This window comes from Hemiscyllium ocellatum, chromosome 49 (assembly GCF_020745735.1).
Source record: "Hemiscyllium ocellatum isolate sHemOce1 chromosome 49, sHemOce1.pat.X.cur, whole genome shotgun sequence".
NCBI lineage: Eukaryota > Metazoa > Chordata > Chondrichthyes > Orectolobiformes > Hemiscylliidae > Hemiscyllium > Hemiscyllium ocellatum.
The window spans coordinates 4,492,564-4,518,620 of record NC_083449.1 but is presented as its reverse complement, the minus strand read 5'-3'; the positions used below and the strand labels follow the sequence as shown (position 1 = coordinate 4,518,620).

Below are 26,057 nucleotides of genomic sequence, written 5' to 3'. Positions count from 1 at the left end.
CTTTTTTATACAGCCCGGCCCGACCTGGCTGAGAAAGAGCTGACAGAGAGTGAGAGGCGGGTCCGGAGAGGAAACTGAGTGACGGACAGAGCAGAAAAATGGCTTTGATCATCCAGCTTCAATTGTATCTGGGACTGATAGTTTTCACCCCAAAGCTGACTGTTCCTGAGTAGAGGAGCGCATGCGTGAGGCCCTCCCCCAGCGCTGCCATTGAGGAGCATTTACTCAGTGAGTGCAAGAGGTTTGTTTGAAACAGACCGCAATGGAGAGATCAGCGCCCAGGGAAGCGAGGGAACAGCAGGCTCCTTCCAGCAGCACATCGGGATGGGAGCCTGGGACACAGAGGGGGCTCCAAGACCGGGATTGATTCGGGGTGAGTTCAGGGAGAACCGGGGGCAGTTTGTAAGAGGCCGAGCGGAGCAGGAACTGGTCCCGGAACTTGGAGTGAGCGGGCTGGGGGCAAGAGAGAGGCCTCTCTCGGGCTGGGTGTGGGCCTGCTGAGGGAGATTCGTGCGGTTTACAATCCTCTGAACCCTGTTTTAATTTCAATCTGTTTCCTGCTCTTTCTTGAATTTAGGTGGACCAACTGAAGGAATGTGATACTCTTGTAAAAAGACATACATTGGAGTCTTAGTAAAAACATTACAAATAGCGCCGTTTTTCTTCTTTCGATCAGGTAGTTGGGGAGTTGGATATTGAACTGTGTAAGCGTGCTGGTGGTTGAGTATTCCCATTCATGGTGCTGGGCAGTTGTTGCTCAGTTTCTGGATTTCACTCAACTGATATCAAGTTAAAAATCACACAACACCAGGTTATAGTCCAACAGTTTTTTTGGAAGCACTTGATGTGTAACGTTATGCACTAGCATCTCCAAATCAACTGGTATCGAATCACACGAAAAACAAACAATTCCCAGACAGAGAGCAGCTTAGGGCAACAATGGAATCAGATCCGTGGTTCTGGTAAAGTTGTTGGCTTTAATAAAAAAAACACCCATCCTACTTAATATGCAATAAATGTGACAATGATCAGTTCAATATTGCCAGACTAGCCTCTTGTTGATTTATAGGTGGTGTCCCTGTGTCTTCCTCCAGAAAAACACCTGAGAGACTAAGACGCTGTAAAACTTCCTCAGTTCAAATCACAGAGTAACCAGCTGTCTCTAACAACACTGATGTTTACACACCAGTGTTGGAGGTAGATATACTGAGTTCTCATCTAAAATAGACGTTCAGGAATAGCACTAAAATCTGCAGTTATTAAGAGCATTTTCAAAGTTACAATGAAGATAGTCAAATAGGCAACATTGTTGCATCGTTTCAACAACTATCTGTGAAATAGGGCTTAAGTACAGAGATGGAGGGAAACTGCTCACCGACAAGGCAAGAGTTACTGAAGAGTCGTTGAGTCACAGAGACAGAGAGCATGCAAACAGACCCTTCGGTCCAACTTGTCCAGATATCCTAACCTAATCTGGTCCCATTTGCCAGAACTTAACCCATCTCCCTCTAAACCGTTCCTATTCATATTGTTAAAGTACAGATTTGAGATGGCCCAGGGCATCACTTGTGGACTCAGACCTATAAGCCTCGTCCTGGAGATCCTGGTTCGTCCTGGAGATCGTACTGTTTGGTAGTCTGGAATAAAAACCTCTTACAAACAGTTTAGCTCAACTTTAGCCTTGCTCTTTATTTATCAATAGCATCACTGTTACAACGTAACATTGACACGTAAAACCTTAGAAATGTACCATAACAGCTCTTCCTTTAAGAGCCCTCGCAGACTACTCCACTCTTCTGTCTCAAATAGGCTTCCTTTTTACAAAATTTTACAATAAACGCTGCATGTTCTTAATTAGACAGACAGTGGAAAGGCAATAATTTGTAAGGAAGAGAAGTTAATTAACAGGTCTGTGTGCGCTTAACTGATCACTCCTGTAGGCCCTTAGCCATCCATCAGGTGGGAAAAACAGATCCAGCCGAGTCAGTACCTGTCAGTGAGGTAAGTCCCTGTCATAAAGAGGTATCAGTCTAAACTAAGTGCGAGAGGGCATAAGGTAACCTTGCACAGCTTGCATGTCAGATATCACTGTTTTACAAAATGGCATCTTAGTGAGGAGGTCAAGCTTTGACCATAAAATGGCTTCCTGACAGATTGTGTCAGAATCTCTTCAATGATCAGTTTAGAATAATTTTTAAGCTAGGAGCAGACTCCTGCTTTTTATCTTAAGCACAAAATCATTCTGTACCTGAGGCTGAAAGGTTACATTTTAGAGTTTGCATTTCATAATCAGCGATGGCTTCATCTCACTCACTCTCACACACACAATAAGAATCCATTATAATTGACAGGACCTGACTGTTTATTACAAGGCTTTTGGCATGCTTCTGAGACGACACCGAGTTTCCGAGATCACGATCAAACATTGTCATTAATTTCATAAGCTAACATCCGTGAATGTTGGTGAGAATGTTGGTTCTCACTTGGTGAGAACAGATTTTTTTAAACTTCTGTACATTCTAGGTTCCCCCTTTTGTGGCTTGATGCCTCCCTGCCTGTCCTGTTTATTCTCTTGTGTTCTATAATTCAACATTACATTTAATCTAATTATTTAAGGGCAAGTTTCAAGACTTTCTTATTATACCCACTCAGATGCCTTTTAAATGTTGTAATTTTACCAGGCTCCTCCACTTCTCCGTGTGCCTTATGATTTTATAAACTTCTATAAGGTCACTCTCCAGGTAAAACAGTTCCAGCCTATTCAGCCTCTGCCAATAGCTCAAATTCTCCAACCGGGATGAATCATACTTCCACTGAGTTTGTGTGTGACTGAGAAGGACAGAATTAATCCTTTACTGAATAGTTGTCACATACAGAGATGACAATTAAATAATGTGAATTTCAAACACACAATCTATGCAGGTACCTCATGTGCTACTTGCAATATGTCTTATCTATAACCCACTGGCAATACAACTTGATAAACTTCTGCCCATTTCTCATCTGCCTGAAGATGTGATGTTCTCCATTTCCTCATTTAAGACATCATTTTTAAAGATAATAACATTCAGGGATACATTTGGATTCATTTTGTGTATGCCTTTTGATACAATTGCTTTAAATTTTGGTCTTTTTGCTGTAACTCAGTTAATTTACCTGAGCTAAAGATGTCTGCTTTGTCATCTCTGTTCCTGGTTTGTCTCAGCCATCTGATCAAACTAATTTGCTAATCTGCTAATTTCCCTTCAACTTCCTTATCTGTATTCTTTGATCTTTTCTGTTTCAACTGGTGACATTGTGACCTCATCACCACACAGTCAGGAAACATCCTGCAATAGTTCAGTTGCCTGAATTTCCATTGGCTTTTCAGCCACAGTCAGCAGCACTCCTACCGAAGAATCAGCAACATCACTACCAACAACAAATTGTATTCCTGGAGCTAAGCGTTTGTCTAGTACTCTGACTATGACTTTTCCCCTCTTCACTAGGCACTCTAACCTCACATCTAACAATTGTGTATTTCTTGTCTCTGTGAATTCCTGTTACTCATACCTTTTCTGGCAATAGTCCTTCAGAGGTACATATATCCACATCTTTTAGCATCACAGATTGAGAGGATCCTTCTATCTTTTAATATTGTTACCTCTTTACCTGCTGCTTCTGGCCTATGTGAGTAAACTTTAGCTTCACGGTGTATGGTTTAAGAAGATCTGGCACTTCCTCTATAAGCAACCTCTGACCAGCTTGTACATCTTGGTACAGCTTTCTAGTCTCTATTGTGCTCTAAATTACCACTCCAACAAAATTCACTGGTTTATCCTGTTTTCCTACATCTGGCTTCTCAGTGCATTTCCAAACCCACCAACACTGATTTCATGTGGCCTACTTTATTGAAAACATCAGAGCTTTTTCTCTTCTCTTTCCTTATGATCTTCACAGAGATCTACTTTTTACTTTCCACGTGAGAATTTCTCTTATCCACAATTATTATCCCTCAGAGTGAAATTGATTTTGGCAGCCTAATTTTGATTTATCGATCAACTCAATCATCAGCCATTTCTGATGCCAGTCTTGCTGTTTCAACACTCTGCCCTTCCACATGAGTTCTCATTAATTCAGGAAGCAAACTTTTGAACTCCTGTCTAAGTGCCAATTTCTGATGTTCAAACTCCCTCTTTCTTCCTTTTCTCTCTTCTCCCTCTCTTTTGCTTTTAATCGGAATTCAAACTGTTTCGTTTCTGATGCCCTTTCCTTGATTTTTGCTTCTAACTCCAGTTGCTTCATTTTCAATTGAATGTTAGCCATTCTAAAGATTCTGATGGCATTTCCAGCCATTACCTGTTGAGCTATTACTGTCATTATCGCCCTTTTCCTTGTGGATGGAGGCCGATTGAGTCCCAGGTTGTTGGCTAATTCCAGCAACTTGGCCTTAATCACTTCTTTGCAAAAATCTGAAGTCACTTCTTCCACCCCCTAGAAAACTCTTGATGACTCAAAGAGCCATTTCTATCCCTACCACTATTTCCTGATGAAGGGCTGATGCCCAAAACATTGATTCTCCTACTCCTCAGATGCTGCCTGACCTGCTGTGCTTTTTCAGCACCACAGTCTTGTCACCGATCTCCAGCATCCGCAGTCCTCACTTTTTCTGAGCACTGTTAAAACCAATTAAATTTAACACCCAGAACAAGACACTAAGACTTAGCACTCACTATCTTCAAGTTCAACAACCTGAATCCCAAATCAAAACTACACTACAGAATAAAACTCTGCAAACAGCCCCCAATCTGTTATGGAAAAGGCCAGACCCCCTTTCAAGAAAGTAACCCAGACCCCAACTTTGCTAGTTGTTTTAAGCTGGTGTAATGGAGATATTCCAGGAGGGATGCAGCTGGTCAAACAACGTAGTTTTAAACAAAACAGTATTGATTTCAAAAATTACCAAATGATAACCAAAAGAGAACAGAATATTGAATTACTTAACAAATCCAAAAACCCAACTGATTATACCAACTTAATTAATTATGGTGTTTCCAAAATTTAAAACAATTCCCATAAGCACCCTTTGGCACAAAAGGTCAAATCAAACACAGGGTCTTACAAGAGAGATGTCAGAGAGAGAGAGAGTGTACCATCATGGACCTGCTTCTTTGGGTTCCGCAGCTTTTTCAACTGCCTGACTCCTTTCAGTCAATAGCAGACAGCCAAAAACCAAATCAAACCAGAGAAAAGCTGAGCTGGGAAAACTGAGCCACTTATTAAAAATGTGGAAGCTTTTTTCCTGAGGCTTTACCTGTCAGCTAAAATCAAAATCGCCCTAAAACCCATTGACTCAGTCTTTTTGGAGCCGGTGTCTTTTATAAGCTTGTTAAAGGAGCAGCATCATCACAGCAGACTGGTCCAAGAAGCAAAAGACCATGGGATACAGGGTAATGTGTTGAATTGGATCCAGAGTTGGCTCAGTCACAGGAAAGAAAGGATAATGGTCAATGGTGGCCATTGTGAATGGAAAGCTGTTACAAGCAGTAGTCTGCATGGCTCAGTGTTGGAACCGCTGCCATTTGTTTTATACATTAATGATTTGGAGTTGTATATGGTGAGCAGATTTGTGAAATTTGCAGACAACACAAAAAATGGCATATAGAGGATAGCTGTAAGCTCCAAAACTATATAGATGGTTTGGTGGAGTGGGCAGGAAAGTGGCAGATGGAGTTCAGCTCTGAGAAGTATCAGGGAATGCAATTTGGGAAGTCAGACAATAAATGGGAATATACTGAGGGGACAGGTTAAGTGAGAGAACTTGGTGCACGAGTTCCTAAAGTGGATGAAGTTGTATGGAAGGCACATGGAAAGCTCTCCTTGATTGGCAGAGGGATGGAACAGAAATGTAGGGAAATAACAATGAAAACGTATGAGGAACTGGTGGCTACAGCAGGAGTATTGTGTGCAGCTGGGTCACCACATCACAGGAAGGACATCATTGCTCTGGAGAGAGTACAGAAAAGATTTACTAGAATGTTGCCAGGGCTGGTGAATTGTGGCTATCAGGAGAGGTTGAGGTTGTGTTCCTTGGAACAGAGGTGCCATGATTAAGGAATAGCCCCAGGTCCGGTTATCCCAATTTCACTGACCTGCGGTTTACTGTCATCCGAACATATAAAAGGGAATGTTTCAGATCAAGGAACCAGGAGGCTGCCGGGAACGTATATTTCCATTTACGTTAATGGGTTCATACCTATCTACAGATTTGGGCTTCCTCCATAGGTCCTGGAATGTATCCCCCACAGGGACGGGGACGGCAGTGGGTGGGTGGGGCGGGGCTGCTGATGAAGAAGGAGCGCTCTGAAAGCGTGCATTTCCAAATAAACCTGTTGAACTATAACCTGGTGTTGAGTGATTTTTAACTAATTAGTGAGAGGGAGACATTAGAATAGATAAGAAGAACCTATTTTCTTTGGCAGAGAGTTCAAAAACCAGGGGTCACAGATTCAAGCTAAGTGGCTGTAGGATTGGATGATAAATGAGCAGGAACAGACAGGTAACTAAACTCACATATCCACATACTTGCTTGCCTCAGGTGGCCCCATTCATGGAGCTGTGTGGGTGTTCTTTAGTTTCGGAATCTCACTCAATGGGTTTTACAATTTTAAGAAAAAAATGGACAAGCAGCAGCTCAGAGCAGGAGTGGAATCAGACCTGTGATTCTGTTTAAATTGCTGGCGTTGAACAAAAACAAATTGTAATGATGACTAACTGAATGTTACATTGATGTTGCCAATCACAACTGATGTTGATTTCCAGGAGGTATCTCCTCTGTCTTCCTCCAGGCAGGTACTCAAAGGACCAAGACAATGTAATATTCCCTCGGTACAGAACCAAGTGTGACCAGCTGCTTCGAACAAACAGCAGGCTTGTTACTGCTATCAGAGTGAAGAACATCCTTTCCAGTCACGTAGTGGATTGAGTCAGACTCACACTGAGCTCTATTTCCAGAGAGATATGTTCAAACCAAGAGTCAAACACCACCAAGGAAGTAGAAGTTTAGATTTTTAATCTATATTCTCAATGCATGCTACTCATGTCCCTCCAAACCCTTCCTATTCATATACCTGTCCAAATGCCTCTTAAGTGTTGCAATTGTACCAGCCTTCACCACTTTCTGCCAGCTCATTTCAGACTCGTACCACCCTCTGCGTGGAGAAGTTGCCCCTTAAGTCTCATATCTTTCCCCTCTCACCCTAAACCTATGCCCTCTAGTTCTGGACTCCCTGACCGCAGGGAAAAGACTTTGCCTATTTACCCTATCCATGCTCCTCATAAATTTGTAAACCTCTATAAGGTCACCCCTCAGCCTCTGACGGTCCAGGGAAAACAGACCCAGCCTGTTAAGCCTCTCCCCATAGCTCAAATCCTCGAACCATGGCAACATCTTTGTAAATCTTTCCTGAACCCTTTCAAGTTCCACAACATCTTTCTGATAGGAAGGAGACCAGAATTGCAGCGATATTCCAACAGTATTAGTTTTGCTTGTTGTCTGTTAAGGTCTTTCAAGTTCATTAGCTGCTGTTTTAGTGTGTGTTGGGTTTATGGGCTATCATGATGCTAAGGAGTCTGCCTAGTCTGGTAGTAATTTCTGAGATACCTTTGATGTAGGAGACAGTGGGTGGGGTTTCTGGACGTGTTTTGTCTGTTTGTTTGGGTTAGTTGCTGAGAAATTGGCGGACTGTGTTCAGTGGGTACCCATTCGTTTTGAACACGGTATCGGTGATTTTCCTCTGCTCTGCATAGTTCCTCTGTGCTGCAGTGTGTGTTGGCTCATTGAAACAATGTTCTGATGCAGCTTCGTTTGTGGGTGTTGGGATGATTGCTTCTGTAGTTCAATATTTGGTCTGTACGTGTTTTTCTGTAGATGCTGGTTTGAAGCTCCCCATTGGCTGTTAGCTCTACTGTGACTTCAAGGAATGACTCTCTCTCTGACTTACAATGAGTTTCAAAAACATACACCATCCTGACATACTTTCCAATGTCTAACTGCCTTGCAGTTCCATTGACATTGCAAGTAACAGAAAATGTTACATTCAAAATTATTTCTACCCACAGATCCTTTGTCAGAGAGAGAGAGAGAGGGGCCGACAGCACAGAATCAGGCCCTTCATAACTTTAGAGTCTGCACTAATCAGAAACAACCAGCTCACAATTTTCATCCTGATCAGCCAGCATTTACTTGCATAAATGTATCATGGTAGCAGAGGAGCTGCCATCCCCATCTTTGTCACAACATCATTCACCATTTCTTCATATTGCAGTAGAAGACTTTGTTTTGTCTGTTTCAGTCCAACCAGAAACTTTTTGAAAGATAATTGTGTACTACTTTCAAAATTAGTTGCAATTATCTACAAAGAGCTCTGCATTCGTCCTATCCTTCCCGAGGAAGTATCACATAAAAGTGTGAAATCTGACGGCAATTTCACAATTCATCAATGGAATCTAATAACCACCCTTCAAAGCAGTGGAGAAAGGGAAAAAAAAGCCAAAATTGGTCGGTTTGTAAGGCTGCTCGTTTTATTTTCAAGCAGACTTGAACAGTGTTGATTATTCCATAAACTGAATTTGACAGTTTACATATTCTGCACTGCGTGACAAAAAAAAATCCTTTTCCTTTCCTCCTTCCTACTATAGAGTAACACAAGAGTACTGTTAATGGTACATCATCACACTACAGAGCAGGGTAATGTTCTGTCTACATCAGAAAAACAGTTAATTAGCCACTTGTCTTTTCTGTACAAGGAACATTATGGTCACTCAGCTCCAATGCAGTTGAATAGTTTGTAACCCTTTCACTTTGTTGCAAATGGATTCAGTTTCCACTGACTTAATTCAGCAGTGTTCAGAAAAGTACATCAATATGCACTGAAACAAAATTAATGGCATTCTGAAGACTATTAGATTCTGCATTATACAAGATACAAAAGGTTCATTGTGTATCCTACCTTGACTCTGAAGAACAGCATAGAATCCTTTCTGTTGGAGTATGTTACGTTTTCACTTACACGTGATTCCTACCGCCACTAACAATTAAAGAACTTTGGCTGTTTCCCCATCCACTACAGGAGACATGAACTGAGTTACAGAGTGGCAGCATAAGAGCAAACTCACTCTCACTCAGCCACTGAATGCTGAAAGGAAAAGAATCAAATTAGGCATGAATTATTTCCAGATATGTATTGACTCTCAACATCACTTATCACAGCTGAGGCTATGCAGTGCCCAGCAGCGCTTGATAAAATCTACTATACAGACATGCACACACAATATAACAATAATCTGAGACTGAAATGCAATACAATTAAGCATCATTGAAAAGAGTTTATTTACAGAGTTTATGCTACACAGACACAAACCCACAACTGAACATAAATGAACGAGATCAAGTTATTCTCCAATGAACCCTCTTCAGAGATTGAGAGTCCTCCCTTAAAAAAAGTGCCCAGAACTGAAAACAAATGAGATCTGACCAATGATCTGTGATTGAGACTGTGGGAAACATATCAAAACGAGCACTATAGTTATTGAAAGTCAGATGACAGCAGAACTGATGCCGAATTGTCCTTTCCATAGAGACACTGACAATGAGTGGACGAAGTTCACATTCCCAACAATTACTGCAGAACTGATGCATAACAGGATGTCCCAGAACAGACACAATAGGCTGAATGGTCTGCTTCTGAGCTGTACCATATCAGTGACTCTGATTTTAATGAGAAAGGAGATGACATGCTGTTGTGTTGCATATTAATATGGAAAATATCAGGCAGAAATGGACTGACATGTAGAATAAAACTCTCTTGCACAAAATAAACACCAACAATGTCTGGATACAAATTAAAACTAAATGTCTCAGTGATACCATAGATCCCAGACTCTCTACCCAAACAGGAAATACGTGACCATAATTCAGAATGGTTCTCAGAATAAAGCAGTTTCCCTTCTGCCATCGCCCTTTCTCCTCTCTCCCCCATCCACCCCGACAGACTGACAGTCAACTAAAAAAAAATCAGAAAATGTGGAAAAGATGAAGATCCAGTCTCAACACCCTCATAACAAATATCTCAGAATGTATCACACAGACACAGAGAATATTACTAGCTTCCACTTTGATACACAAGAGCAGTCACTGACAAGTGCAGGCTGATAACTACACACTCATTCATGTTGCAGAAATAGACAAACAAATGATGATGACACAGTTACTGTGATGCAAATCTGTGTCTAATAGTCTCCATCGGTCAGTTTCTCTCAACTGAAGTCTCACACTCGCATTGCAGTAACTGTCAGGAACAGATTAACAACTACACTCTCATTCACGAAGCTAAAACTGACAGGAATAGAATTCACAGAGCAGAGTCTCACAGGTACATATTAGTACCTGCACTGTTCACATTCATCAAACTGAATCTGACAGGTAGAAATCGGTATTTAAGTTCACATATTGACAAGGCAGAGATTGAGGGGCATAGATTGGTAACTGTATTCATCTACTGATAGGAGAAATTGACAAGTACAGATTAATATTGACAGTCTCAATTCACAGAGCAGGAACAGACTGGTAAATACACTCACATTCACATCGGGGAAACTGACAGGGAGAGATTGATAGTTACATGCATATAGAAGTAACTGACATTGATAACTACATTGGTTATATAAATGATTAGGAGTTGGGTGTTGAGGATATAATTTCTAAATTTGCAGTTGATACTAACCCAGGGTGATGAGTGATTGGGAGGATGATGCTGAGTGACTTCACAGGGAAATTGTCAAGTTGGCCAAATGAGCAGATATCTGACAGTTCAATTCCAATGCAGAGAAATGTGAGGTAAAGCATTTTGCTAACAGAAACACAGAGCAACAATGCAGGGTCAATGGTACATCTTTGGAGGGAGCACTGGAGCAGAGGGACCTCAGGGTGATCATTCTCTTAAGTTGGCCAGGCAAGCTGAAACCGCTGTGAAGAAGGCTTATAGGATCCTAGTGGTTATAGAGGCATTGAGTATAAAACTGAGGAAATGATGCTACACCTCTACAAATCATTGGTCAGATCAGTTTTGTTCAGTTCTGGGCATTTTATTTAAGATAGGAACTTCAAACTCTGGAGAACATTCATTGAAGATTTACTAGAATGATAGCAGGAGTGAATAATTTTACACTCAAGGAAAGATTAGTGATATCCGGCTCCTTTTCCTTTCAGCAGAGAAGATTAAGAGGGGAACCTTATGGAGGTGTTCAAAATTATGCAGAATTTTGCCATGGTAAAGAAGAATATTTTGTGACTAGTAGTTGCTATGTCAGTAACTCAGGGTCACAATTTCAAGATTGTCAGTAAGAGAGCTAGGTGTGAGATGAGGAGAAACATCTTTACACAGAGTTGTTAGAATTTGGATTGTGCAGCCTGGGATCATGGTGGAGATAGATTCCATATGAGGTATGAAAAGAAAGCTGGATATGTACTGGAAGTGATGAAATTAGAGGGCAATGAAGATAGGGCTGGAAAACAATCCTGCCTTGAATTATTTCCAGCTGACCACAATTTAACCAAAAGATGGAAAGGATAGCATAAAATCTGAACGCTCTGCCATCAACAGTTAGATTGTGCTACAGCGGGATCAACTGACACACTGAGGGTTGTGGGAGAGACAATTATGCAGATGGTTTCTCAAGACAAGTCCATCTTTAGAACTAACATCTTGCTGAATGAATTGAGACAACGCCTAGCTGAGTCAAGAAACATCACATTGCTCTGCCTTCTCTCCCTTGTCCTCCTTATTTGCTGGAAGGTAGGATTGCTGTTGATCGATTTGTGAAGCTTCACAGGCTTTCTTCTGTGCTGTCTCACAATGTCCATGGAAGGTTGGCATAAACTTTTCCCTCTTCATCTTGACCTGGTTCCTCATCCTCTCCTGTATCTATGTGCCTCAGGGTGGCGTATGTGATGCAGGGTGGTTGTTGTTCCACTTGCTCAGCCTGAACACAAGTCAACACTGAAACATAGTAGATAGGAGCAAGACCAAAATTGGTGGCATTGTGGACAGAGAAGGTGATTGAAGAGTACGATCGAAATTTGATCAACTGGGCCAGCAGTTGAGTAGTAGAAGTTTTATTTAGATAAATGTGAGTGTTGCAATTTGGTAAGGCAAACCAGGGCAGGACCTATACTGTTCATTGTACAAGTCTAGGAAGTCTTTATGAACAAACAGACCTAGGGGGTGCATATGGATAATTCCTTGAATGTGGGATTGCAGTTAGACACAATGGTGAAGGTGGCATTTGGCATGTTTGCCTTCATTAGTCAGAGCATTGACGACAGAAGTTGGGGCATCATGTTACAGCTATACAGGATGTTGGTGAGGCCACTTTTAGAATACTATGTACAGTTCTGGTCAACATGCTGTGGAAAGGATGTTCTTAAGCTCGAAAGAGCACAGAAAACATTTACAAAGATGTTCCCACGAATGTAGGGTTTGAGCTTTCAGAAGAAGCTGCATAATCTGGTAGCTTTTCTCCCCTGAATCATCAGAGGCTGAAGGGTTATAAAATCATGAGGGGCATAGATAAAAGCTGTGGTCTTTTACCCAGGGAAGGGGTGTCCAAAACAAGTGGGCTTCGGTTTAAGATGAGAGGGAAAGATTAAAAAGGGATCTGAGAGGCAAACTTATCACAAAGAGGACGCTGCCAGAGAAAGTGATAGAGGCAGGTACAATTACAACATTTCAGAGACATTTGGAAAGGGACATGAATAAGAAACATTGAGAGAGATATGGGCCAAATGCAGACAAATGGGACTAGTTGAGTTTGGGAAACCTGGTCAGCTTGGCAAGTTGCGCTGAAGGGCCTGTCTCTGTGCTGTATGACTGTATGAAAATGGATGGAAATAACAAACTTTGCCTGAAAGATAATCAGAATGTACAGGAGGAGCTGTGAATATGTTGGGTCATTATACAGACCAATTTGTCTTGGCAAAGCGCATGATTAGAACAAGTCAAAAACTGATTCTGCCAAATGTTATTTCTCTGTCCTCTGAACAGGATGTAGTCATCTCTGCCAAGATGGGAAGTAGATGCAATTCTGAAATGTCCTTGAACCAATCGGCTTGCTCAGCCAGAAGGCAGTGAAGAATTTGCAAAGGGTTAGGAATCACGTGCAGAGCAGAGTGGGTAAGGAGCTCATATTTCATTCCCTCAAGGACCATCACAGACAGGAACAGGAGAAGGCCATTCGGCCCCTCAAACCTGCTCATCCATTCAATAGCATTGTGGCTGATGCCCCATTCCTCACATTCATTTTCCTGCACATAACATGTAACCCTCAATTCCCTGACTGATCAAGAATCTATCTATCCCAGCCTTAAATCTGCTCACTGTCCCCACACACAGCTCTCTGTGGCAAGGAGTTCCAAAGACTCTCAACCCTCTAAGAGAAGAAATTCCTCCTCACCTCAGTCTTCAAGTTTGAACCAGATGGTTGTTTGTTCCTGACAACAGTCATCATTAGAGTCTTAACTCATGGACAGCATGGTGGCACAGTGCTTAGCGCTGCTGCCTCACAGTGCCAGAGACCCGGGTTCAATTCCCACCTCAGTTTGCACATTCTCCCTGTGTGTGTGGGCAAAGAAGGGGTGAATGTGCAAACTCCCAATAGACAGTCATCTGCAGCTGGAATTGTTGCTGGGTCCCTGGCGCTGTGAAGCAGCATTGCTAACTACCGTGCCACCCAATGTTTTTGCCACTAGCCATGTAGGGGTTGGTTAGCTCAATTGATTCTATAGTTGGCTTACAATGTATCGTCACGCTGACAGCATGCAGTTCAATTGCTGCTCTGGTTGAGATTGATGTGAATGATCATTCCCTGTGCCTTAGATGTGGTGACCCTCAGATTAAACCATAAAACAGTTGTTGCTTTTTTTCTCTTTGTCTCCCCCACACCTCTTTCTCCCCCTCTCTAATGAGACAATGGTGAACTTACATTAACCACCTACTAAAAACATAACTTTGCTGATTAAAAATTAACTGCCCTCTTTTTCACTGCAAAATAACTTGCGTGTTTCCTTCCTGATGTAGGATTTCAGTAAGCTGTAAATAAGACATTTTACCAACAGTACATGTCTAAATGAACTGGGAGAGGATGCACAGGGAGATTTATCAGCATATTGTCTTGGAGGCTGGAGAGTTTCAGTGATTGAGAGAGGTTGGACAGACTGGGGTTATTGTCCTTACAGCAGAGTAGATTGAAAGAGAGGGATGTATAAAATGACGAGGGGTGAAAATAGGGTCGGCAGGAAGAAACGTTCCCCCCTTGACGGAGTTGGGGCGACGGATACAGATTGAAGGTAAGGGCCAGGAGGTTTTGAGGGGATGGAAGAAAATCTTATTCAAATAGAGGTTGGTGGGGAATCTGGAACTCACTGCCCGTAAGGGTGGGAGAGGCAGAAATCGTCATCACGTTGAAGGAGGAATTAGATGCACGCTTGTGACACCAAGGTTATGAAGCCAAGTACAGGGGAAATGGGATGAGGGAACAGTGAGGTGGTTTTTCTGATTGACACAGATTTGATGGGCCAATGGGTCTTTTTCTGGGCTGTAGACCTCTTGGAAACTATGACTAACCCATTTTGAGATGTGAATTCCACATCCAAGATACCATCTAACTGCAACATGATTTTGTACATTTCATGTTCAGAGATGAGGAGTTTATTGTTGAAAAAGAGATTGAGCAGTTTAGGCCAATACTCTCTGGAGTTTCGAGGAATGAGGGGAGAGCCAACTGAGGGATATAGGACGCTAAAGGGGGTGGGATTGACAAAGGAGACGGACAGAGTATGTTTCCTCAGGTGGGACAGTTTCGAATGAGAGGATCATTGTCTCAGGAGAATGGGGTGGGACAGATTGAAAACAGAAATGGTGAGGAAAGGCTTCTCTCCAAGGGAGACGAGGTGGGAATCTTTGGAAATTCACCCCCCAGTGTGTGGGGGCATATGGGGACACTGAATATATTGAAGGACGGGACCGACAGATTGTTGATCAGTGAAGGGTGAAAGGGAGCAGGGGCAGGAAATTGCAGCTGAGACTGCAATGAGATCAGCCAAAGCTACATAGAATGAGGGAAGCAGGGTCCCGAAGGCTCCTAGCTCGTAGGTTGTGTTGGTCATCTCGCTGCCCGAACACCTTGTAGTGTGGGTGACTCAGCACATGCTCAGAAAGCTCTGAATCTGAGAGACTAAACTGTGTGCTGCATCACAATCTTTTCATCACTTAGTAACCAAGACCACATGATATAGCAACCATTTGGCCTATCAAGTCTGCTCCATCATTCCATCATGGCCAATATGTTTCTTAACCTCATTCTCCTGCCTTCTCTCTACTGATCAAGAACCTCTGTCTTAAAGACAGAATGACAACCGTCTGCAGCAATGTTTTCCACAGATTCTCCACTGTCTGGCTGAAGAAACTCCTCCTCATTAAATGGTGGAACCGGGTCAAGAGGCTGAATGGCCTCCTCCTACTCCTTTATACGGATATTCCACATTAATAAATCTTGGAACCCCTGCGGTTACAAATTGCCACACCAGAGCAATTAGTGATTTCAAATAGAAACTGCAAGTCCAAATGTTTTATTTTCACACATTCCAGATTCCCACCATCTTCCGGGGGAAACAATCTTCAAATCCCTCCTTAAGCCTCTTGCCCTTCACTTTAAAATGATGCCCCCCTTGTTACTGATCTTTCGACTAAGGGAAATAGCTGCTTCCTGTCCCCCTGTCCATGTCCCTCATAACAGAGTCAGAATCACACAGCAAGGAAACTGACCCTTCAGTCCAACTACTCCATGCCGTCCATAATCTCAAACTAAACTAGTCCCACTTGTTTGCACTTGGCCCATATCTCTCCAAACCCTTCCTATTCTTGAACTTACTTAAATGTCTTTTAAACTCTGTAACTGCCCTCATACCTGCCACTTCCTCTGAAAGTTCAATCCACACATGAACCACTCTCCGTCAAAAAATGTTACCCGTCATGTCATTCTCAAAAATGTTTTTCTTCTCAACTGAAAAATATGTCCCCTGGTCTTGAAGATCCCCCACCCTAGGGAAAAGACACCTGCCATTCACCTCCTCTATGACTATCATGATTTCATAAACTTCTATATCCCTCAAACTTCTACCCTCCAGTGAAAATAGTCCCAGTCCTTATAATGCAGACACTCCATTCCCAACAACATTCTGGTATATCTTTTCTGAATCCTCTCCAACTTAATAATGTCCTTCCTCCAACAGGGCAACCAGAACTGGACACAATACACCAGAACAGGCTTCACCAGTGTCCTGTACAGCCACAACAGGGTGTCCAAACTCCGATACTCAATTGTGTGAACAATGGAGGCGAGTGTTCTAAACACCTTCTCAAACATCCTGTTTACCTGTGACACAAAATACAAAGAATTGTGAACCTGAAACCCTAGGGTTCTCTGCCCTACACACTACCGATCTTTCATACCTCTATCATGTCCCCCTCCCCTATCAACCTTCTCTGTTGTAAAGGAAACAACCCAAACTTCCCTCCAATGCTTCCAGGAAGAGATTTGTTTTTGCGGATCTTACCAATCAGACAAATACCAGCATGAACGCTGACCAATACGTGACGGTGTAAGAACAACAGCTCACAGATTCATATTCATCGTTCAATCGAATTGACTCGATTTCCCACCGTCTCCCTTGGAATGAAATATTTCCAGACCATTACCCAACCAAGCTCCAATCCTGCTCACAACAACAATTTGCTGCTGTTCATGTATGAAAACCCCTGGCAACAAGGTCACTCAGCCATGGTCCCAGGGAATTACCTCTTGGAATTGTCCAGAACGTGGCTCAGAATTTCTACGTTCACAGAATCACAAAATGTTATTGCACAGAATGAGGCCATTTGTGTCTGTACCAGCTCCTGAAAGGGCAATCCAGCTAGACCCACTCTCCAGCCCTATCTCCGTAGCCCACTACCATCATCCCTTTCAAACTTAAATCCAGTTCTCTTTTTGAAATTCCTGTGGAATCCACCTCCACCACTCTCCCAAGCAGCACATTCCAAACCCAACAACCGAAATAAATTTCTCCTTATCTCTCTCTCTCACTGACATCTTGAAATTCTGACCAGCCAGTTACTAACAGACCAATGAATGAGAAACAACAACTTTCTTTCCCTGAGGTCCACCACTGTCTTGTATAAGCTTAACATCACCTCCTGTTCATTGACTCTTAAACCCCTATTAATAAAGCAGAGAATGCTTTGTGTTTTATGAACTGCTCTCCCCCTGTTATGCCACCTTCTCTGATCTGTGAACATATAACCCCAGCTCCCTCTGTTCCTGCACCCCCTTTAGAATTTTACCCCCCTACTTTGTATTGTCTTTCTATTTCTATCAACCATCGTTTTTCACCAAATGTGTGTTGAATCACTGTTGTCTTTATTTGACTGTTCACTTACTAAAACCTATGTTGTGAAATCAAACTTCATTTTCTCCCTCCGAGTAGATTTTATTCATTTCCTTGCTACTAACTAACAAGAACATGCAGGCTAGGATCAGGATGAGTCCATTTGGCCCGTCAGGAACCTGCTCCGCAATTCCATACGATTGCAGCTGATCCCATCTCAGCCTCAACTCCACTTTACTGCAAACACTCCCTTTGATCCATCACTGATTAACAATCTGTCTGTCTCCTCCTCCAATTGATGCAGTGTCTTGGGTGGTGGGGAATGGAGTGGGGGGTGTTCCCATTGATGTACAATCCCCATCTCATTTGAGAGAATTCATTCCTCCTCATCTCTGTTTTCAATCTGCCCAGCTCCATATCCTGAAATGATAACCTCTCGTTCTAGATTCTCACACATGAGCAAACATCCTCTCTCCATCTCCTTTGTCAATATTCCCTTTAGCATCTTATAACCCTCAGTTAAATCTCCTCTCTTCCAAAATCCAGAGAAACTGTTCAATCTCTCATCTAAGACAAACCCTTCATCTCTGGAAATGATCGAGTGAACTTCTTCTGACCTGCCTCTGTCCTCAAGTAAAGAGATCAAAATTGTACCAGTCTGTTCTCATAAGACGAACCTTTCATCTTGGCAATCAATTCAGTGAATCTCCTCTGAAATCCCCCCAATTCAACTACATCCCTCCTCAAGTAAGGGGACCAAAACTATCTGCAGTAGTCCGGATGTGGAAACCCACACTGTCCAGCTGCAGTAACACTTCCCTACTTTCATACTCCATTCTTTTCGCAATAAATGCTCTCCTTTATGACCCCCTCTAGCTGTACACTACTTTCTGAGATTCATACACAAGGACATCCTCATCCCTTTGCACCAAAACAATTTGAACTTTCTCTCCCATTCAGATGACAAATTGACTTTTTCGGTTCTTCCGACTACAATGGATACCCTCACCACTGATGGGACTGAACAATGTTCAGTTCAGTGTCTAATGGAAGTTGAGATTGTATCCTCGATTGGAACTGTTGTGCTTTAGATTTGCAAATGAGTCAGACACAATGGGTCCAATTGCTCCAATTTGTCTAACAAATATAACATTTCTGGGTTTGCACCCCAGAGGGATTTTTAGACCATTTGGACAGTGTTTGAATACTGTTCGAAGTTGCTAACCACCTCAATAACTTACCTGTGCTGCTGGGAACAGCTGGAGAAAATGACAGAGAAAAAACATAGGAAAGTTTTACTGTAAATATTCAGCTTCACCTGCTAGCAAATGAATCGGGATTCTTTGACTGGTGCGCAAGCAACAATTATTCCAATTTTAATCTTTAGTTTATATTTGGGCTAACCATTCCTCTGAACACAACACATTACATTGTATGGCTCCCCAAGTAATTTCATCTGCCACTTGTTCAGTCTGCCCACATCCTCACAAAAAAACATTCCCACAGTGTTTTATTGTTTGTTTTTAAATTAACTTTTGGATTGTGGGAATCACTGGCTGGGCAGAGAATTTATTATCCATCCCTTGTTGGTCACTTGAGGAGGAGGTAGCGAGCTGCCTTCTTGAACCACTGCAGTCCCTGTGCTGTCAGTAGACTCACAATACCATTAGGGAGGGAATTCCAGGATATTGACCCAGCAACACTAAATGAACAGCTAATATATTTCAAGTTGGAATGGTGACTGGCTGAGGGGGAAACTTGCAGGAGGTGGTATTCTCATGTATCTGCTGTCCTTGCCCTTCGAGATGGAAGTGGTTGTGGGTTTGGAAGGTGCTACCTGAGAACCTTTGGTGAATGTCTGCAGTGAACCTCAGGTGGTACACACTGCTGCTACTGAGCACAAGTGATGGAGAGAGTAGATGGTGTGGATGTGGCGCCAATCAAGCAGGGGCTGTGTTGTCCCTGGATGGTGTTCGGCTTCCCAAGTGTTGCCTACAAGGTGCACTGCAGAAGTGAGTGAGTGTGTGCATATGTGTGTGCATGTAAAAGTATGGGTGAGTGTCAATGGGAATGTGTCTTTTTCTCTCTCACACACATGCACACCTTCATACTGTCACCCAAACACCCTCCCACTTATACTCTCTCATACATACACCCTCATACACTCGATGTGAGCAACATTAGTTTGAAACCCAAGTGGAGCAGGATGGCCAGGGTTACCTTCGGAGTGTCTCACCCACCTTGTTTCTTGTTCTGGAGTTTAATTGGAAGCATTGTGACGAGAGAAAGGATCAGAAACATTGGGACAATGAGTACTCCCATCTCAGCACTGTGTTCCTGTGCTGGAATCAGAGAGGGATTTCTTGTCAATAACATAATTCCTTCAGCAAACATCAACCCCAGTGTTTTCTGTTCCCTGTTGCCCTGACCCCCTGCCAACACCGGTCCATTTGGAGGGAAACCCTTGTGTCTGTGAATGTCATTCCAAACCCTCACTATTGCAATGACATCACTGTTTCTGTTCAGCCTGTCTCAATAACAACATCCCACCAATCCAAGCCAGAATATTCGATGCTAAACTCAAAAGATCACTCTGCATCCACTCTCTCTAAATTGTTGACTGGAAATTACTGTCCCTCATTTTCACTGCCGAGACATCTCGAGGCAAAACTTCCCTGTGTCGTCCACCTGTCAGGGGCAACCGGGCTATTCACAGAGAAACACTGAAAATATCATCGGGAGGAGGCCATTCTGCCCCTCCAGCCTGCTCTGCCCATTCAATGGGATCATGACTGATCACCCAACTTCATCCTGTGTTTCTCCACACTCTCCCTTTCGCCCCTAAGAACTCTATCCAACTCCTTCCTGAATAACATTCAGTGTTCTTGCCCTGACTGCTTTCTGTGACAGAGAATTCCACAGGCTCCCCACTCTCTGGGTAAAGACATTTCTCCCCATCTCAGTCTTGTCACGTCTCCTTTAGACAGTGACCCCCTGGTTCTGGACTCTCCGCCTGGCACCGGGAACACCCTCCCTGTGTTTACTCTGTCTTGTCCTTGTTCAAATTTAATAGATTTCTATGAGATTTCTCCTATGTTCTTCTCAACTCCAGTGAATATCGTCCTAACTGATCCAGTCTCTCTCCACCCGTCAATCTTGCTATCCCAGGAATCGCTCTGGGAAACCTTTGCTGCATTCCCTACATAGGCACAATGTCCTTCCTCAGATCAGGAAACGCCAAACTGTACACAGGTCTCCAGGGTGTGGTCTCACCCTGTTCAATTGTAGCAAGCCATCCCTGCTCCAGGACTTGAAACATCTCTCTGTGAAGGTCTCCCTTATCTGAGCAAGGATATTACACACACTCTCTCTCTCTTCACAGCTGCTGCCCGATCTGCTGAGTTTTTTCATCACTTTCTGTGTTTATAACCTGCAACATTAACTCTGTCTCTCTCTCTCTCTCTCTCTCTCTCTCACACAGATGCTGCCAGACCTACTGAGTGTCTGAGGCAATTTTTAGAGTGTTCATGTTAAGTCTTCAGCTGCACCCCAGTGAAGAACAAGCATGGATCATGGATGAAGAATGGATTACCTGGCACTGTGAGGCAGATGGAATTACTGGTCACATTAGATATTATTCCACTGGGACCCCTGTTGATCACGAGACACTGGTACCAGCCTTTGTACTGGGACTGGAAGGATTCAATGGTCTTCTGTCCTGTCTGAGCTCGAGTTGTAATTCCCACTGCATTGTTTAAGGCTTTCTGTTGAAAGTACCATTGAAAGAAGGGTCCAGTACCTCGGCTCAGTACACACTCTGGAATGAGACAACTCCCAATCAGAACCTCCATTTTCTTGGCTCTGGGGGTGAGGAATACCCCAGCAACAGGAACTGAAACAAAATAAGACAAAGAGGAAATGAAAGACCGGACGCTGAAATTCTCTCTCTTGTCACAATGTTGCCTTCGATGACTGGATAATAATTGATGGAAAGGAGAAATAAAACAAGCGAGATTTCACATCATCACAAAGTCTCCCTATGTTGTAAAATGTACACTTCAAAAGATTTCTGTTAACTATGGATTGCTAACTGGTACATCATCCAACCATGGCCTCTTGATGTCCAATGGTGTTACCATCACTGTCTCCACCTCCACTCCACTATCAACATCCTGAAGGTTACCGTCACTGCCCCCACCCTCTTCCCATGAACAACATCCTGAGGGTTACTGTTGGGAAAGTTGACATGGTTTGCCTGGAAACCATTTACTGTCACTGTCTCCATCCCTGCTATCAACATCCTGGGGGTTACTGTCCCCACCCCTACCCTACTGTCAACATCCTGGGGTTTACCATCAGTGTCACCAACCCCACCTTACTATGAACATCTTTGGTGTTAGCATCGGCCTCCCCCAGCTTGTATTGTCTACCTTTCTCTGGTGGATTGCTTAACAAAGAATTGTAGGTCAGAGGTCTACAGGACAGAAACAGGAACTTCAGCTGACTGAATCCATGCCAATTAAAAGCAACCAACTTTATTCTCGAATATAATTTTCCCAGTCATAGGGTCATACAGTACGGAAATAGACCCATCGGCCCAACGCGTCCATGCTGACCAGAAACTAGCCCCATTTGTTTGCATTTACCCCACATCTGTCCAAACCTTTCCAATCCATGTAACTTTCCAAATCTCTTTTCGATGTTGGTATTGTACCCACTCTCATCACTTCCTCTGGCAGCTCATTCCAAATATACACCTCCATCTGTGTGAAAATGTTACCCCTCTGGTCGCTTTTAAATCTTTCCCCTCTCACCTTAAATCAATGCCGTCTAGTTTTGGACTCCCCCACCCTGCGGAAAATACCTTGGCTATTCACCTTACTCAAGCCCTTATTTCTGCAGGGAAATACAACGTCAAGGACTACTTAATCTGACTCTAGCCTGGCATCGAACGTGCACATCTAAATCCTCCTTCAATGTGATGAGAATTTCTGTCTCTCTCACCCTTTCAGGCAGTGAGTTCCAGATTCCCCAGCACCCTCTGGGTGAAAATGTTTTCCCTCACATCTTCCTCAAAACTCCTGCCTCTTACCTTCAATCTATGCCTCTCCCCCAGTCATTGATCACTCCATCAAGGGGAGAAAAGTTTCTTCCTGTCTATCCTATCTATACCCCCCATTATTTTATACATCTCAATCATGTCACCACACTCAATCTCCTCTGCTCTCAGGAAAACAACCACATTCTGTCCAATCTCTCTCCATCACTGAAACTCTCCAGCCCCCAAAGCAACATCCTGATAAATCTGCCTCTGCACACTCCCCCAGTGCTCATTGCTCAGATAATGTGAATTTGTACAGAGTCACTTACAAACTTACTGATCACTGAAACAGCGAGGAATGTGCTGTCCAGGAGAGACTCTGCATGCTGGTTAGAAACAACACAGCGATAATTGTCCTCTTGGTGTTTGCTGACGGTGATGATTGTGTGTGGTTGGAGTATTCCTAGTAAATCTCCTCACCATCCTTTTAGAAAATATACTGAATTGGGATCAAGCCAAGCGGTTTAAAAGGGTGCTGTCTCCCTCCACTACCGTGTTTCCAGGGGGCAATCAGCTCTAGGACTGACACAGGAATGCCTTTGATTAAACCAAACTGCTCGGCACTTTTCTAAGACAGGAATTGTTGTTCTCAGCAACAAACAGTACTCCCACCATACAGTCAGAGAGAATCAGAGGGTCATAGACCATAGAAAAGTACAGCACAGAACTGGCCCATTGGCCCACGATGTTGTGCCAAGGTTTAATTCTAATATAAAATATAGTAACTTAACCTACGCACCCCTCAACTCACTGCTATCCATGTGCATGTCTAGCAGTCGCTTAAATGTTCCTAAAGATTCTGCTTCCACTACCACAGCTGGCACGCATTCAATGCATTCAAAATTCTCTGCATAAAGAACCTACGTCTGACGTCTCCTTTATACCTTACCCCTATATCTTCAAACTATGACTTCTCGTACCAGTCAATCCTGCCCTGGATATATGTCTCTAACTATTGACTCTATGTGTTCTACTCATTATTTTGTGCACCTCGATCAGGTCTCCTCTCTTCCTCTTTCTCTCCAGAGAGAAAAGTCCAAGCTTATTCAATCTTTCTTCACAAGACAAGCCCTCCAGTCAGCATCCTGGCAAATCTTCTTTGCGCCTTCTCCAAAGCCTCTGTATCTTTCCTATAGTAGGGTGGCCAGAAGTGGACATAATATTCCAAGTATGGTCTCACCAAGGACTTGTAGACCTGCAGCAAAACCTCGTGGCCCTTAAACTCGATTCCCCTGTTAATGAAAGCCAAAACACCATATGCTTTCTTAACAACCCTATCCACTCGGGTGGCAACTTTGAGAGATCAATGTACTCGCACACCCATGATCCCTCTGTTCCTCCACACTGCCAAGAATCCTGTCTTTAATCCTATATTCAGCATTCGAATTCGACCTTCCAAAATGCATCACTTCGCATTTATCCAGTTTGAACTCCATCTGCTATTTCTCAGCACAGCTCTGCATCCTGTCTATGTCGCACTGCAGCCTGCAATAGCCCTCTATACTATCAACGACACTTCCAACCTTTCTGTCATCTGCAAATTTACTAACTCACCCCTCAACCTCCTCATCCAAGTCATTTATGAAAACTACAAAGAGCAGAGGCCCAAGAGCAGAGCCCTGTGGGATCCTACTCAACACTGACCTCCAGGCAGAATACTTTCTATCTACAACCACTCTCTGCCTTCTGTCAGCTCGCCAATTCTGAATCCAGTTAGCCAAATCTCCCTGCATCCCATACTTCCTGACTTTATGACTGAGCCTACCACAGGGAACCTTATCAAATGCCTTGCTGAAGTCCACATACACCACATCCACTGCTCGACTGTCATCGACCTGTCTTGATACCTCCTCAAAGAACTCAATAAGATTGGTGAGGCATCACCTGCCCCTCACAAAGCCATGCTGACTGCCTTAAATCACACTAAGCTTTGTCAAATAGTCATAAATGCTGTCCCTCAGAATTGTTTCCAAAACTTTGCTGACCACAGACGGAAGACTGACTGATCTGTAATTGCCAGTGATTTCCTTATTACCCTTTTTGAAAAGAGGAACAACATTCACCTCCTTCCAATCCTCCGGTGCAACTCCTGTGGAGAGGGAGGAGGCAAATATCCTCGCCAGCAGCTTAGCAACCTTCTTTCTCACTTCCCCGAGCAGTCTACGATAAATCTGGTCTGCCCTTGGGGACTTATCAATCTTAATGTTTTCCAAATTTTCCAGCACATCAACTTCATCAATCTTAATCTGGTCAAGACTGTATCCCATCTCCTCGAAGTTTTCATTTACAACAAGTTCCTTTTCCTTGGTGAAAACCAAGGCAAAACACTGATTTCGAGCTTCCCCTATCTGCTCAGATTCCACGCACAAGTTCCCAACGTTATCCCTGATCAAACCTACCTTCTCCCTGATCATTCTCTTATTCCTCAAGTATGAGTAAAATGCCTTTGGGTTATCCATAATCCTTCTTGCCAAGCCTTTTTGTACCCCTCCTGGCTCTCCTCAGTCCTTTCTGAGCTCCTTTCTAGCAAGCCTGTAATCCTCTAAAGCTGTGCAAGATCCGTGCTTCCTCCACCTGTCGTAAGCTGCCTTCTTCCTTTTAACGAGAAGTTTCTCTGTTCTCGTCATCCAAGGTTCCTTAATCTTACCCCTTTTTACCTGTCACAGAGGAACAAATTTGTGCATACTCACAACAACTGCTCCTTAAATAGTCTCCACATGTCTGCTGTGCCCTTTCTGTGGAACAATTGCTCCCAGCCTGTACTTCACAACTCCTGTCTGATAGTGTCATAATTTCTTTTCCCCAATTAAATATCTTCCCTCGGTAACTGCTCCTTTTCCACTCCAAGGCTTTGCCAAATGTGAGGCAGTTGTGATCATTTTCACCAAAGTGCTCTCCCACCCCGAGAGGTGACACCTGCCCTGGCTCATTGCCGAGCACCACATCCAAAATGGCCTCTCCCCTTGTCATGCTGTCTACATACTGAGTAAGGAAACCCTCCTGAATAAACCTGACAAAAATGGCACCATCCAAACCATCTGCACTTAGTAGGTTCCAGTCGATATTGTGAAAGTTGTTATGGGTGATTTCAACAACCCTGCTACCTCTGCATTTTTCCAGAATCTGCCCGCCTATGAGATCTTCAATCTCTCTACTGTGATTAGGTGGTCTGTAGAAAACTCCCAATGTATTGGCTGTAACCCTACTGTTCCTAACTTCCACCCATACTGACTCAGTAGACAAACCTTCCTCAACAACCTTCACTTCTGTAGCTGTGATGCACTCTCTGATTAGCAATGCTACACCCCTCCTCTTTATTCACTCTCCCTTTTTTTTTAAACGTTTTAAAGCCTGGAACATCAAGCAACCATTCCTGCCCCTGGGGAACCCACGTCTCCATTATGACTGCAATATCGTAGCCCCAAGTACTGATCCATGCTCTAAGTTCGTCACTCTTATTTCAGACTCTCCTTGCAT

The 26,057-nt window shown here is 43.2% G+C and overlaps 1 protein-coding gene and 1 long non-coding RNA gene across 2 annotated transcripts in view; both read left to right on the top strand.

Annotated features, from left to right (window-relative positions):
* LOC132837100 (histone H4) overlaps positions 1-26,057 on the top strand; it is a 1,051,674-nt gene that overhangs the window by 866,034 nt on the left and 159,583 nt on the right. The gene's annotated exons all lie outside the window — the stretch shown is intronic.
* LOC132837271 (uncharacterized) lies at positions 204-21,460 on the top strand. The gene is made up of 3 exons (XR_009647494.1): positions 204-373; positions 13,083-13,211; positions 20,961-21,460. It is a non-coding gene; the product is annotated as an uncharacterized LOC132837271 (long non-coding RNA).